Below are 13,791 nucleotides of genomic sequence, written 5' to 3'. Positions count from 1 at the left end.
GGACTCAGGGTTGTCCCGAGTTTCTTTACTGGACACAGAAGTCACTCAGACTTTTAGTCTTAGAGCTGGGATTTTTTATGTTTTCCCCTCTCCCTCTTAAACAAACTTTTTCATCCCATTTTCTCCACCCAGTGAGCAGCCTTTTAGGGGAAACCGTTCTGTTACTCTTAAGTCACTTTCTCCTATTAGGAAGATCTGAGAAGAGTAGAGAAAGACAATCTGCATTCATGGACGATGGACAACAACGCTGTGGTTTTTTTTTCTTGATGGACTCATCATTAACTGTTAGGAAAAGCTGAAAATGAAGAGAAAAGCTCGTCTCCTTTTCTCTTATCTTCTCTTTTATTTTCTCTCTTTTTTTTTTTTCCTTTTCTTTCTATAATGTGATTGTAACTAAATGCTTAAGATGATTTCTGCCTAAATTCATGCCAAGGTGGGACTGACAGACTGAACAGAGAGTAGAGAACTGAGGAAACCATGTGTTACAAAGCTGAAGGAAATAATACTCAAAAAAGGTGGAGAGACCTTAAAACGTGTGGATTTGCCTAGACAGTGGCTGCACATGGGTGGAAGTGGGTGTGTGGCATTCCACGCATTTTTGCATCATGGAAGAGTATTTGACTATTAGCTAGGCTGTAGAACTCTAGCCAATGGGTCAAAGTAGGGGCTGATCCACTGGTGGTTGCTGCGGTACTACAATAACCATGTAGAATTGTGCTGTCCTGAGGTGGATGCAATCACACCTGTAGATCCCTTCACCTTACATTTGGGAAGTATTAAAATTGCACGGAGACTTGCTGTAAGAAACTACAATTTCAAGCTGAGTATGATAAAAAAGAAAAAAAGTAGGAAGGAAGGAAGATGCAGTGAGTATTTATAGATCTTTCTCAGTTACATCTTTTCATGTTTATCATTGAGTTACACCTTCGCAAATCTCATCTTGGCGAAGTGGTCAAGTTGACTATCTTGTTTTTAGGTTGACCACGAAAACGTGACTCCGTGTCTCCTGTGATGTGTCACACTACTTCACTGCTTTCGGTGCCTACAGAGGTCAATGAATGTACCCTCCCGGGTCGAGTGCTTCCTCCTGGCCCTTAGTCAGTAGGTGTTGCATGTTTGCCCAGTCCTCCCATTAAATGCATGAAATGCTCTCCCTGAGAGCTGTCACTAAGTAGCAGGTGACAGGGAAAGAAAATAATATCTCCCCTGGCTCCCAGAGAATCAAGGAACCAAGGCTGTGCTGTCTGGTGATAATGAGGATGGTTGAGCAGCACCCCAAGGAAAGGCTGCTGAAGAGGACAAACCCTGTAGTTAAAGAGCCTCATCCTTAACTCTTTGCACCTTGGCACACTTCCTATGTGAGCTCAGGCACTCAGGACGATTAATTAAATTAACAAAAGGTGTAAATTAAAAGTGCCTGTGAACTGTATTGAGCCTCAATTTGCATGCTTTTATTCACAACAGAACTGGCTGCAATTTGATTTAAATTAATTCACTTTCAGAATAAAATAACAATGAATAGAATAAAAGCAGTTTTAATTTTGAATGGATGTCTACATAGAATTGTTTGTGGTTTAACTAATCCACTTTAGAAATTAACTCTATTAATTTTCTTGGGCATTTCCATCTACCCTAGCTTGCTTTGTCCCTCTATTTTAGTTCCCTATCAGTAAAATGGAAATAACAACTGCTTGCTAACATTTTAAAGTCATTGTGTCAACGGGTCTTGGTAACTGCAGCATTTTGCCTAATACTCAGTGCACATTGTTCTGCAAAAGCCCGGTCTTTATTTTCTACACATGTGCAAAATTCTTGCCTGATAGTATTTTATGAAGACTGCACCCAGCTGTATATGGCCACAGGAGACATGCAGCAGTAGAAAATTAGGGCCTTAATGTGTGTTTTAAACTTTCACTGAACATCTCTTTGGTTTTGTCTCTGTGTTTTCTTCAAAAACTGTGAGTCAAAATTTTAGAACTCTCTAACTTTAGTCATTTTAATGAACAGCTTCAATGGTGTTGATGGAAAGTAGGGCACTTTCTTTAATGGTGGAAATTAGGCCACTTAATTATCTTACAAAAATATACAAAACCTAGTCTCACAGTTTTCTACACAGCACGAATTATGAACTTTAATCTGTTTTAGAGGTAGCTCTATTAAAATCCCTAGAGCTGTAGCAAGAAAAAAGTATCCTATTATAATGGAAATAGAGTACTTGTAAAAATGAGCACATAAGCACAGCTTTTTTGTTGGAACTCATTTCTATTTAGATAAATTTTCACAGTGATATAGTTATGGTTTGACTAGCCCATACTGCTAGTAACTGTGGCAAAGCTAGATAAACACATCATGTGCTGAAAACTGGGACCTTCTTGAAATTTTTCTATCAAAGCTTGGTGGGTTCTTGACTAAAGGATTTTTTTTTCTTGCCCCCCTTGTCGGCTTTCTTTAGCATTTTCCTTTCTTGAATGTCTTCACTGCAAATGGGACTTCTTTTATGCTTTTTGGTTGCCAAAAACTGAAGAATTGTTGTTATTAGAGTTTTGTTGTTGTGGGTTTTTTTTTTTTTTGTTAAATAAAAACAAGATGCTTTCCAGACAGTTAGAAAGGAACTAATTTTCAGGGAGTGCATCAGTGGCATTAGCTGCATTTTCTTTATGAGAGAAAATAATGTATCATTTTCAGGTTTTGAACCTAGATGTTAATAATAAAGCACATCTGCCAATGCTCTAAAGATATTCCTGTACACAGACTATGGATATAATAAAAAGAAGCAACCCTAGATATTCTGACTAGATCCATCATTTTTAAATTAATTTCCTCAGTAACAGTAGCTATTGTTGGCATCTGTAAGTGACTGTCAAACTACATATTCCCCTAAAGCTGGGTAAATAAAAGAACACACTAAACATTCGCTTATTAGTAGAAGTTATGATCTCTTGAAAAATAAAATTATTAATTAAAACATCTTCCAAGTCTCTGCAATAAAAAACGTAGGGTCAAAATGAATATTCAACTGGTAAAATTTGTACCAAAATTAAGCACGCATAAATACAGTCAAGAGCCAGACACTTCTGCCACAGATGAGTTTGGATCAGGATCTTAAGCCAAATAAGTAAACTGGTTTTCCCCAAACTGGAAGTTTTAAATACTGCAATGAATGTGTGTCTATGGGGGTAACAGTTATTCTGAATTGCAGAAAGTTCCCTTTTGTCGACCACTGTCATCTTCTGAGGGACAGAAATTGCTTCTGTCTTATTTGTGCTCAGTCCTGTGTATTATGTCTGCCTGTGCTCAAACAAGTACTTTTGTGATACTTTTGTTAATATTGCACTTGATCCTGCTGAGCTTAATCAGGAAAACTTGTGTTGACTGAATATGACTTTTGCTTCAATAAAGAAATTGCAGAGCTCTCTGTAAGAGCTGGGCCTAATTCCAGTTTTCTTCTCACTTCTGAAGCAAAAGGATGCTGTCAAGGTATTTTTGATTTATGGTGACAAACATTTTTCTCTCCGTCAAAATACAATGTTACTTTAGTAGTATTTTAGTTTAACATCTTTTGATTAATTTTATTCTGTGTATTCTTTTTGTTTATACACAGTTGAAAAGAACTATGTCATATTACAAGAAAAAGAGATCAAACTTTCTCTTCGAGAGGGAAGCTCTGAAGCTCTGAGGACATCAGACTAATTGTCAGTGACTTAAAAAGTGTTCCCTGTTCTTTGTGATGAAAGACATAAAAAAATGTGTCTGGACTGAAGGCTTTCCAAAATGCTAAATGCTTTCTTTTGCTTGGTAAGTTGTCTTCTTGTATTTTATTTTTTATGGCAGATGTTAAGCAAAGAACATTTACAATTACTGTGATAGAGTGCTTTGCTTTTGGTGCTCGCCAGCTCTGCATGGGTGTTGGTGCTCACCTTTGCAAGGAGCAGAGGTTTCATTTCACACCCATGCTCTTCCCATTTTGGGCTCCATCTCAGGACCTGAGGTGGCTGGCACTGCTTCCTCAGGTCTGTGACCCTTCTGAAGCCACAGCAAATGGATGCTCCCACTGTCGAAACAGCATGAGGTTCCTGGGTGCTTTCCTCCTGGTGTTAAGGATAAAAAGCCTGCTGCTATTTCATGTTCTTCTCGTCAGCTCCCACCTCAGTGGCTGTTGCATTGTTTTTCACCATGCAATGCTTTTTTAACTGGAGATTTTAGCTTTCTTTTCTGAGCCAAAGTCAGGCCTCTGAAACTTTCTTTTCTGCCTGATACTTTCAGGCCATCACTCCTACTTGGAAAGCTGTCCTCCCTGGCCACCTGCAAGCCTTGCTCCTTAGCTTCTTTCCCTGCTTCTGAATGTCCCTTTTTTTCCTAGTGCTTTTTGTAAGGTATGCTCAGGTCTCCACCTTTGCTCCCTTCCTTTTCCCAACTCCATCTCTGGGAACAGGCTGAGGACATCTTAGGGACTGAAGCTCACAGTAGTTTATTTCTAGTAACAACTTCTCCCCAGGCACAGAGGTGACTTTTACATTGCTTTTTTTTTTTTTTTTTTGTTAAGCTTTCCCTCTTCCTATGCCTCTTTCTTATCTTTGGCCTTTACACAGCCAGTGCAGAACTGTTCTTCTTCCTTCCTAACTCTCTCATCTTCTCTGCTTCTTTGGACATGGCTGAGGGCATCAGTTCTTCCAGTCTCAGCGGCAATTGTTTAAAATGCTGGTGCCTTCTCTGCCCTTTTGTTTGCTTAGACATGAAGGCTATCTCCAAGTGCAGCTATCAGGTTTTCCTACAAAAGCAGAGAATAATCTGACTTCTCTGCTAGATAAACTGCTCAGGCTTCTGCTTGGCTTCCCAAACACATCTCTCTCTGCTTCCAGACTGTTAGAAAAGCTGTCCAGTTCATCCTTCTGGCTAATAGTTCTGGCCACATCGCTCCTGTCACTCCCTCTGGCTCACTCATTCCTACTCTGCTTGAAATACCCTGCCTTCACTGTCTTGGCCCTTCCCCAGCCCTCCCTCACTCCTGCCTTTTCTCTTACCATGTTCTCTCTTCCTTTCTTCCACAGGTCTGGTCAAGCCAGACTTATCTGCCTTCCCCATGTCTGTGCAAATAAAGGGTTTCTGAAGCATTTTAGTGGATTTTCCAGATACTCTCAGTGTTAGTAATAGTTGCACAGAGCTCTCAAACATGAGGGCTGTGACAGTCCTCTCTGTCATCTGCTCAGACTCACCAAAATGATTTTCCAGGCTCAGCAGATTCTCCCCAGAGCAGACTAGCTTCACTATTTTCAGGTCATATTACAGAAGCACTTCTAGCATATCTCCTATATTACATTTACACTGTTTCTGGGCCTAAGTATAGGCACTGTAAAGCCTGGATGCCCCCAAGGCTACTAGTTATGTCCATGTCCCTAAACTGCTCTCCTGCTGGCTGGGAGCCCTACGTCAAGGTACTTCAATACTCGTGATGTTTCCTGTGATGTGACATGTCATAGCAGTGGTAACTTGCACTCAATCACCCGTCCACCTCTGTGGGTGATTTGAGTTCCTGCAATCAGGTGGGATTTCTCTTTGCTGCTAGGGAAATTCCAAGCTGGAGATGGAACAGGCCAGCCAAGCGTGGTGGTGGAGTTGCTCTTTATGTGAGAGAGCAACTGCAATGTATAGAGTACTGTCCAGGTGCGGTTGAGGAGCGAGTTGAGAGTCTGTGGGTGAGAATTAAGGGGCAGGCTGGCAGGGGTGACACTGTTGTGGGAGTCTATTACAGGCCACCAGATCAGGGTGAGGAAGTTGATGAGGCCTTCTACGGGCAGCTGAGCGTGGCCTCACAGTCACAGGCTCTGGTTGTTATGGGGGATTTTAACTACCCTGATGTTTGCTGGAAGGACTACTCAGCCAGCCAGCCTCAGTCTAGGAGGTTCCTCCAGTGCATTGACGATAACTTTCTCATGCAAATGGTGGAGGAGCCGACTAGAAGAGGTGCGCTGCTGGATCTCGTCCTCGCTAACAAGGAGGGTCTGGTCGAAGCAGTAAAGGTGGGGGGCTGCCTTGGTTGCAGTGACCATGAGATGGTGGAGTTCAGAATCTCCTGTGGTGGGAGCAGAATACCGAGCAGAATTGCAACCCTGGACTTCAGCAGGGCCGACTTTGGCCTTTTCAAACAGTTGCTGGAGGAAATCCCGTGGGCAAGGCTGCTTGAGGGTAAAGGCGCCCAAGATAGTTGGTCAGCATTCAGGGACTGCTTCTACCAAGCTCAAGATCAGTGCATCCCGACGCGCAGGAAGTCAAGGAAGGGAGCCAGGAGACCTGCGTGGTTAAACAGGGAACTGCTGGGCAAACTCAAGTGGAAGAGGAGGGTTTACAAATCATGGAAGGAGGGGCTGGCCACTTGGGAAGAATATAAGGCTGTTGTCAGAGGATGTAGGGAGGCAACTAGGAAAGCTAAGGCCTCCTTAGAGTTAAACCTGGCGAGAGGGGTCAAGGACAACAGGAAGAGGTTCTTCAAATACATGGCAGATAAAACTAACACCAGAGGCAATGTAGGCCCACTGATGAACGGGGTGGGTGCCCTGGTGACAGAAGATACAGAGAAGGCAGAATTACTGAATGCCTTCTTTGTCTCTGTCTACTCTGCCGGAGGCTGTCCTGAGGAGCCCCGTACCCCTGAGGCCCCAGAGGAAGGCAGGGCAATGGAGGAGTCTGCCTCAGTTGATGAGGACTGGGTTAGGGAGCAATTAAGCAATCTGGACATCCATAAATCCGTGGGTCCAGATGGGATGCACCCGAGGGTGCTGAGGGAGCTGGCTGAAGTCATTGCTGGACCGCTCTCCATCATCTTTGCCAAGTCTTGGGAAACGGGAGAGGTGCCTGAGGACTGGAGGAAAGCAAATGTCACTCCGGTCTTCAAAAAGGGCAAGAAGGAGGACCCGGGCAACTATAGACCGGTCAGCCTCACCTCCATCCCTGGGAAAGTGATGGAACACCTTATCCTTGGTGCCATCTTAAGACATATCAAGGATAAGAGGGTCATCAGGGACAGTCAACATGGCTTCACCAAGGGGAAGTCGTGTTTGACCAACCTCATAGCCTTTTATGAAGACGTAACAAGGTGGATTGACGATGGCAGAGCAGTGGATGTGGTCTACCTTGACTTCAGCAAAGCATTTGACACCGTCTCCCACAGCATCCTCACGGCAAAACTGAGGAAGAGTGGACTGGATGATCGGGTAGTGAGGTGGACTGCAAACTGGCTGAAGGAGAGAAGCCAGAGAGTTGTGATCAATGGGGCGGAGTCTGGTTGGAGGCCTGTATCTAGTGGAGTGCCTCAAGGGTCAGTTCTGGGACCAATACTGTTCAATATATTCATCAATGACTTGGATGAGGGAATTGAGTGTACTATCAGCAAGTTTGCTGATGACACCAAGCTGGGAGGAGTGGCTGACACGCCAGAGGGCTGTGCTGCCATCCAGCGAGACCTGGACAGGCTAGAGAGTTGGGCGGGGAAAAATTTAATGAAATATAACAAGGGGAAATGTAGAGTCTTGCATCTGGGCAGGAACAACCCCAGGTTCCAGTACAGGTTGGGGAATGACCTATTAGAGAGCAGTGTAGGGGAAAGAGACCTGGGGGTCCTGGTGGACAGCAGGATGACCATGAGCCAGCACTGTGCCCTTGTGGCCAAGAAGGCCAATGGCATCCTGGGGTGTATTAGAAGGGGGGTGGTTAGTAGGTCGAGAGAGGTTCTTCTTCTCCTCTACTCTGCCCTGGTGAGACCTCATCTGGAATATTGTGTCCAGTTCTGGGCCCCTCAGTTCAAGAAGGCTAGGTTAATAATACTTTGCTGGTATTGATCAAGGAGAGGAGATTGTCATGCTGAGCAAGTGTCCTGCTGGAGGAGGTTTACAAGTATCTGCTTATCTGAAATAGGTTAATACCCATACAGTGGGTACACACCACTTGTATGCCCTTCTTCTGAAGTCAGGTACTGCAGGGCTCAGAGCAGTTTCATGTAGTGTGAGGCTTTTGCTGTGATTTCGACGAGGCCAGAGCCCTCATTCTTTCTAAGTCTGCAGGCTCATCTGAAGTCCATTGCTTGCATTACTAATGAACAAATATTTAATTTGTTCCATACAGCAAAACATAAAATAGCATAAGTAATATGTATTTTGATTTTTCAGGACTACTCTTCCAAGCGGAGTTTCTCCAGGAATCCTAACTTTCTGCTAACTAAAATTATCTTAGATAAACCCACTGCTATAAAGAGAGAAAGACTGCTAACAGACCAGATGCAAAGAGGAGATACATGCCAGCAATGTATTACGGTCTAGAGAGAAGTGCCAGAGGGATTTGGTGTTTGGGCTATTGATTTCTTCTGTATCGATTTTAAATGGGAAGTAAGCAAACTACTGGAGAGATGCTAAAGAGACCTGCCAATAGCAGTGAGGACATGGGCATGACAGAAAGCAACCTGGAGAGCTCAGGAAAAACAGCCCAAGATGCAAGGTGACTCATGAAGAATGGGGGTGCGTTCCAGAGAATGGAGGAGCACAGAGTATTTCCAACATAGCAAGTCTATGAAGCGACCACTGTAGCTCAGCTGGTCAAATGGCCATGCGCCTGTAGGGTAGGTCTGCATGGGTACAAAGGGAGTAAATCCTCATGGTACAGCCAGTTGCTGTCATGTCAGTGACAGAAGCAGGCTATTTAATCCTCTGAGAGCTCAGGAAGAAAGACGGTAGCATGGGTTGCCTTCTGTTGTGTGTTTCACGCTGTTCTTGTCTTCTTGTCCAAGTCACAGTTTTTTGATTCGGAACATGCCTTGTACAAGGACCAAAGTCAAAAAGGGGAAATATTTAGAGAGGGTGATAACTGTATAGAAAGAGACCAGAGTTTCATTGCTAGGGACAGAGGTAGTACAAAGTGCATGCATCCACACAGCTTTGTCCATACACCTGCTTCGCGCCTGCCCCTTCCTCTTGGGTGTAGAGAAGGAGTTGAGGGTACTGGTGGATGAAAAGTTAGATGTGAGCTGGCAATGTGTGCTCACAGCCCAGAAGGCAAATCGTATCTTGGGCTGCATCAAAAGAAGCATGGCCAGCAGGCTGAGGGAGGTGATTCTATCCCTCTACTCCACTCTGGTGAGACCCCACTTTGAGTGCTGTGTCCAGTTCTGGACCACTTAGTACAGGAAAGACATGGACCTGTTGGAGAGGGGCCAGAGAAGGCCACAAAAATGATCAGAGGTCTGGAACATCTCTCCTATGAGGACAGGCTGAGAGAGTTAGAGTTGTTCAGCCTGGAGAAGAGAAGGTTCCGGGGACACCTTATTGTGGCCTTTCAGTACTTAAAAGTGGCCTATAAGGAAGATGGGAACAGAGTTTTTATCGGGGCCTGTTATGATAGGACAAGGGGTAATGGCTTTATCAGCCTAGACATGAGGAAGAAGTTTTTTACAATGAGGTTGGTAAAACACTGGCACAGGTTGCCCAGAGAGGTGGTAGATGCCCCATGCCTGGAAACATTCAAGGCCAGGCTGGACAGGGTTCTGAGCAACCTGATTTACTTGAAGATGTCCCTGCTCATGGCAGCGGGGTTGGACTAGATGACCTCTGAAGGTTCTTTCCAACCAAAACCATTCTATGATTTGCTTTCACACCACTACCCCTCTCCTTCTGCACAGGTTCAGACTCTTTCATACGGGGGAATTTAAACCCTCCAAAAACAACGGAAAAACCTGTTGAGTTAATTTTCAATGTAGCCAGTTTTGCAGTCTTGGGTTGGCTGGACTTCTGATGTTTTGCTGATGATTGCTGGCAAAATGACTAGGGAAGTATTATTTCACAGAGTCATCTAAGGGAGAAAACATCCTAATAGAACACATTCCAGCAAATGACTGACTTTCAAAAACATGGTTTGATAGTTGCTTATATAACTCTACATCATACACAAAATCATGACAGATGAGAAAATAGACCATTGACCTCTCTTTTCCTACATCATTAAGTATCTTATCCAGTAAAGACATGTTCAAATATCTCTTGTGAGAGATATTATAAACCTAAAAGCCTAGAGAGTGATAAACACTTTTTCTGAAATAATGGTGTAACTGATCTGCTGCTATTTTATATTTCAGTAGGTTTGCATAGTCCATGCAATGCAAATCCAATGACTTCCGATGTTTTAGTAATAGGAACGTTTTCAATGACTTCTATAATAGCATTACTGCACAGCCTAGTTATTAATCACCTCACTAACTGCTAATTAATTAAGTGCTTAAAAATCTGCATCTTGTTAATATAGAATAACTCAGATTTTGAGTATGGTAGCAAATTATGTTGAAATATTTTCCTTGTATTTTTTATCAGTTTGAGTGCTCTTCCTAGATTCAAAATACCCAGACTTAGTGGCTCCCACGTAAAAACTGAAGTTGTTCAAATGGCAAAGCTGCAAACCTCTGGTTCAAAGGGTGAAAGTTTTGCAAAGTGTTCCAGTAATAATAAATGTAAATTTTGCTATGACCACTTGGTGTCATCTAGTCAGAGCTAGTTAGTTAGCTTCTTGTTCTAGACTTGGTTTTAGCATGAAAAAAATCACATTTAATCTTGATTATCTGAGACGTGTGGGACCAATACTAACTCTTATTCTCTCCAGATGAGCTCCTCAGAGACAGGGTTGCAGGGTCACCAGAAGACCACCAGCTTTAACAACTGTATTCCCTCTTGGAAAGGCTGTTGTGGGAGCAGACCTAGGTATGCAAATGAGACTTTTTGCTCTGATTGTGAAGTTACCCTGATTGTGAATTTATTTTGCTGCCAGTGCTGCTGGAGAGCAGGCGAAGTGAGCACATCCTGCCTGTTATACCTGAGGTGGAGTGCAACGGTCTGGTGTGAGGCAGACAGCACTATGAGGTGACACCAGTGGAGCGCTCAGGAGCTTCCTGTGCAAATCCGGTGTCAACTCAGGACAGCTCTTTGCTCACTTTGCAGCATGAGCCCTCCACCTCCTTGCCAGTCTGCTAGCGAGAGGAAAATACTCAGCCCTTGAATGAGACAAACAACTCCAAGTCTCTGGGGAGAAGCACATTTTTCAATAATTCCTTCCGAGGTGAAACACTCGAAATTTTTATTTTTTTTTCTTTGTAAAGAGCCTCCTCTGTTCTGCCCTCCGGTTGGGCGATCCTGCAGTGAGTTACACCCAGCAAATGGGTAATTGCTTGGAACTTGGAACCGAGGCTTGGAAAATCTTTTTGTGTTTAAATCTGTACCTAATCAAATATCTACTCACTCTGTGAGGAACAAGAACGTAGAGCAAAGAGGGGGAATATTTCCCATTAGCAGACATGGAAGGCAATGTTTTGATTTTGTTGTTTTGCTGCCACCTGAATTCAGTGTACCAGGACATGATTTAGAGAGAGGATGCTTTTGAAAGGGTTTTAATTGCTTCATATATCAAGGTTTTGTGTGTTTTAAATATTTACATCAATTACCTTTGCTGCTGACAGACTAAGCAATCTGATTGTGTCTGGTGCTGCCTACTACAAAAAGTGTAACATGGAGAGTATAACGGAACTGGAAAAAAACAGGGATAGAATTAAATGCAATTAGTAAAATGCAACAAATGAGCAGTTGTTTACTTATCAAAAAGAAAATGGTCACACCTTGTCACCACTGCAACAATCCAGTTATTCAGAGATCAGAGCATTGCAGACTGATGTTGACAAACTGGAGGTAATTCACATAAAATAACTCAAACTGCTGTTGGGCTTTAAAGACTGGTTTATGGGAAAGATTCAACCAGCTAGATAAAGCCTGTCTAGGTACTTGCATAATAGTAATTAATGTGATGTATTATCCTGTGTGGTGAAGGGCTCGGTGGAGGCTGAGGGACCCAGTAACCACTTACAAAGTTGTAGGCTGTAAGCATGAAGAAAGGAAAGAAGTGGGCAAGGATTGCTGAAGGAGCACAAGCACTAAGATGAAAAGGAGGAAAGCACATGCCAAACACTAGGAAATATTACCTCCTGTGAGAACTGTTAGGCTGTGGTCAGAAGTTATACAAAACCCCTCAGCTGAGTCATTTAAACTGAATTGTAAAAAACACTCTAGAAAATATGCTGTATTGGCACAGGGCGAGCCTAGATCGGGAACAACCAGCCTACTCCCTGGTTTCCTTTTTCCCAAGGGCCCTTTATTGCTAGTATGGTAGACATTAATTGACTTAGCAAGAAGCAGAACAGGGATGACTGGAGGCAAAGAGGGAAAATTCAGTACATGACTTTTGTGCATCGTGGGAGCTCAGTGTGGCTGCCCTTACACAGATGCAGTAGTCTCATGGACATGGCACGTTGCACAGACAGGCAGGAACCAAACTGCCCTTGTCTCACATTGAGCCATTGTATCAGCTCATATCTTATCTTCCCTGTATCCCTGACCAAAGGAGTCTGCACAGAGAGGAACTGCTGGAAGACATAATGGGGCAAACCAGGAGATCTGCAACAGCCGCTCCTGTTGTATCCGTGTTCATGGCTGATTGTGACTGTAGAAGGGGAGCAAGAGGCTTGCAAAGACGTCACCTTGCTGCACTGACGTGTTTTCACCTCTCTCTCCTACTAACACAGAATTCCCACATTTTTAATTAAGAAGAAAAACAGTTGAACCTGTCACTCTGAACATTTTATGTTTCCTTCCTTTCTTGTATTGATAAGGCAGGAGTTCCAGGGATCTGGGGGGAAGCTTTATGGCAGTTGGAGACAGTCTGGAAAAAAGAATAATTATTCTCTTGGGAGCCTCAGGAGAAAGCTGCAAAATGAAAGAAATTGTTCTCTGCTGTATGGAAAATGCTGGGTCTGCTTACTCATCCCACTGAGGTCACCACGAAGGCTTGGTGGTGTGCAGCTGCGCCCTTCATGCACACCCAACCATGGCTGTTTCCTTCTCCAGGAGACTTCTCCCTGTGGCTTTACCCCATCACAGCCAGCACCATGTTCACCTGGCCAAAACTAATGTAAAACATAGTCTTTAGCAAAAAATAGTGTCTTTATTGTGAGGGAATATTTGTACTTTTATAAAGTCTCAATTATCTGTCTGTATTTGTTGAAGAGTCTTATTTTCTTCATTTCATTTACAAAGGTACCTCTGAGTATGTTCCTAAAGTGGTGAGCAGGGGTGCTCATTTCTGTACAACACCTACAACTCCATCATAGCAAAATGACCCCAAAAATGCAAAGAACCTCACACGCTCAAATGTGCTTTATAATGACGGTACTCCCCCAAGCTGTAGAAATGTTTTATCTGGTGAGAAATATCATTTGTATTATGCAGATGTCCATGAGGTGGACTAAGGACTAGATTCCCAATAAGACATTGAAGTTTTGCCTCTCTCTGACAAAACTCATGCCTCTGAGTTGCTCTTCCAAGGTCTGCAGGCGTGTCATGGCGACAGTGAAGAACCTCTGAAGAGCAGTCACACTCTGGGATGTGTAGTGGCATGTGTCATAGGTGTAAATGATATTTACGTGTCGCTTATCAGGCTGGTAGAAAACACTATGGGTATACTGAGCCCCCGGCCTTTCTGGATCTCTGATGTCGATGTGTGGCTGCCTGTGGGACATAGTCTGAAGCTCTCACCTGGAGGAATACCCAAAAGCATTCCATGCTTGAGGATCTCGGTGCCCCAGCCAGCCTGGTGTGAGCTGAGGGAATGAGAGAATGGACTGGCCCTGGAAAGAGAAAGTGGAAAAGGAAAGGATAAATCAGAGACAGAAATCTGGGGGAGAGTCCAGCCTGCTGCTCCTGCTCATGGGTGCATGCC

The sequence above is a fragment of the Caloenas nicobarica genome, chromosome 3 (genome assembly GCF_036013445.1).
Source record: "Caloenas nicobarica isolate bCalNic1 chromosome 3, bCalNic1.hap1, whole genome shotgun sequence".
Taxonomy (NCBI): domain Eukaryota; kingdom Metazoa; phylum Chordata; class Aves; order Columbiformes; family Columbidae; genus Caloenas; species Caloenas nicobarica.
This window is presented reverse-complemented; position numbering follows the sequence as displayed.